Here is a 3068-nt window from a genome sequence, read left to right on the forward strand (position 1 = left end):
CGTTAGATACTGAACTTTCTAAACCACAGAAATGTAGAGCTACCTCCCATTTGCATGTGTCCCGATGAAACCGTGGCGGGGCTGGATGCTTGCATTATGGAGACTTTCCCCTTTACATTCTCAGTTCAAAGCCAGCGAGGTCAGCAGCGCCCAAAGGTTGGCACGATCTGATGGCTGTTTGCCCAGCTCAGTAGTCCTTCCATTGCTCTTTTCCTCCATAATTCAAACGCACCTGGTAGGAGATGGCTAAACATTACCGACCCCAATTCAGAGGTGGGGGATGTGAACCTCAGAAAGGAGAAAAGGCTGGAGAAGGTTTATAGAGCAAGCTCAAAGGCCGAGCTGAGAACGGCATCTGGGTATTTGAGCCGTGGCCCCCCCGTTGAGCTCTTAAGCACTATATAAAGGGGGAAGAGGAGCAAGGGCTGGAAAATTTTGGACATGTCCTGTTCAGATTCCTCCTCAGCATCTACTCCCTGCCACTGAGAGGCAGGCCACTCTTCTCTAGTAAGACACTATAAAAATGATCCCTTAAAGTGGATACTGGGCTAGATAGTCCTCTGGTCTGACCCAGTAAATGGCAATTCATACACGACCTGAATCTCTGTGCTCAGACCAATTCCTAGTGGACAGACATTCATCTTATATGGACCACCACTACATTGGGCACCTAGTTGCCTTTTTGGTGGGATTCATATCGGAGACAAGAGGACATTGAACCAGGAGCCCGAGGCACTGCCAGCCTCTTGAGACTGGGCCATGAAGTCAAAGTTTAGAGATATGGAAAGGCCGGTGTTGTATTTGTGCCCTGGTCGCAGGGGGCTTCCAGTGAGATTAAGCTGCAATTGTTTTTGCAGTTCCCTTGGAAATGATAAATCGAGAATGAAATAGTTCACCAGCCAACCTCCTTCTCTCCCCATCCCTTAGCCCTTCTGACTCGGTTGTGGCCTGTCCCTATCAACTCCTCCAATGAACTATATAAGGGTTGGGGTGGGAGACAAATTGAACATTCATGCCGACCCCTGGCTTGTGTCAAGCTAGTGACTGCGCACAACGGGCCTGATTCTGTACCTCTCCCATGCACGTGCACTGAGTAGCGCTGACTCGACTGGGGGGTAGTATTCACAGAAGTGCTGCTCGACGTGATGGAGAGTTGCAGCATCAGACCTCGGAGAAACCGAAGTGAAGTGTGTTGTGTCCTTAAACTTCCCTGTTTTGAATCGCGTTTTTCCAGCCGAAGTTTTGCAACTGCGAAGCCTTGAAGCCGGTACAAGGAAACGCAGTGATGCAAAAATCAAGCTTTCTCTTGTAAGCTGCAGCGTGTCAAAAGACCAGTGCACATTCCAGGAGGGCTGAAGTCTGGCAGGAGCTGATGATTTCTCCGTTCCCTATGAATATCTGAAGAAAATGGAAACCTGGCATCTGAACTTGCATGGATTCCTCCCCCTCCCACTCCCCCTCAACAGCTGGACTCGGCTACTCTGCTTTATCACACATTTCCTTGGCGTTATGAATCACCACCCTCTCTCCGGCCAGCCAGCGTACAGGATTCCTCATGCCTTTGGAAGCTCTCATGGCTGGCGAAGGGAGGGAGAGAGGTCTTAAAGGGACTCCTCCAAGGATAAGACAGATCCCCAGTTTGGTTGCCTGACAAGAAAGGTGGTTGCGATGTCATTGGAGCTCAGTAGGAATCTCTATTTTATGGGAAAATCTTGGCATCAAAAAAAAAAAAGAAGAAAGTCTTTCCATCTAGGAGCCAGACACTGACTGTGTTTATGTTGCCTGCAGAAAGTCTGTGCTCATTTTCAGGTCATTGCTCCAAAATGAAACAGCGCTGCTCGCTGCCCTGCATTTGGGACAGCTACACTCACAACAGGGACAGAAAACTTTCCATTCCCTTTTGCAGAGTTACGGTGAAGCATTATTTCGGGGTGGAGCGAGCCACATGTATATAGTTCTTCCATCTTTCGTGGAAGCTTAAAAAATATGTCCTTAGGCAGCCCTCGGGTGGGACACGGCAGACAGTCAATGCCCCGGAGATTTTTGCATTGCTCTTTTTGTCTTCTTCCCTGACAGCTGCAGTCTCTTATGTCTCGTCCTCCGTGTTCAGTAGGACCCAAAGGGTTCACACCGATGTCTAGATCCGTTGGAAATGACTAAGTTTTGTTAATTAGCGAGTGAGAGGATATATCATGATAATCAAGTTGAGGATACTGTATTTTGCTCGCGGCCACAGGGTAGTTTTTAATGATTCGTTATTTCGCGCGCTCGGCGTAAATGCTCTGTTGTGTGTTTTCGAAAATTTAACCTTGTCTTAGTAATAGAAGACCTCAGCCGCGCACTCTGCTATTAAATCTTTGCTGAGAAGTCGGGAGAAACTGCTTTGCTGCGTGTGTGTGAATTATGGGCTGTGTGGATCAGCAAAGTGCAAATTAGTGAGGTTCTCCTGTACTGTCATATCTTGACTCACAATACAAAGAGTTCAGAAGTTCACTACTTGGGCTAAAAAAAAAAAAAGGGTTTGCACTGACTTATTTGTGCTGTTATTAAGACTGTCTGGAGCTGAATAACCCGTCATGAACTTGTATCCTCCATCCCAGCTGCAGCTCTTCAACTCCAACAAAGACCACTCACTAAATCCAGGAAATGGAGCGGCGTGTGGGTGAGTTAATGACTCCACGCTCGCACTCTTTCAGCTGTCCTAAGGGGATGCGACACCTCCAATATCTCGAACCGAACCCCTCGCACTTCACCTGCAAGCAAAACAGCGTGTGTGTTTATAAAAACACGTCTAATCCTTTCCCATCCTGAGGAAATGGCTCTCTTCACCAAGATTTTCCAAAGTGCAGCCTTTCAAAAACCACACTCCCTACATACTTGGCTACCGCGGACTTGCTTCTTTTGATACTTGCTGTAACTTCTGTGCAAAAAAAAGAGGCGGCTAACTACTTTTTTTGAAGGTTTCTTATAAAATGACTGCATGCACTTTGAAGGAAGAAGCATATTCTCAGTTATGTTTCTCTTGCAAACACTTGAGGTCTCTGAAACTCCTCATATACTTCCTTCTC

The sequence above is a fragment of the Alligator sinensis genome, unplaced genomic scaffold (genome assembly GCF_000455745.1).
Source record: "Alligator sinensis unplaced genomic scaffold, ASM45574v1 scaffold1133_1, whole genome shotgun sequence".
Classification (NCBI taxonomy): domain Eukaryota; kingdom Metazoa; phylum Chordata; order Crocodylia; family Alligatoridae; genus Alligator; species Alligator sinensis.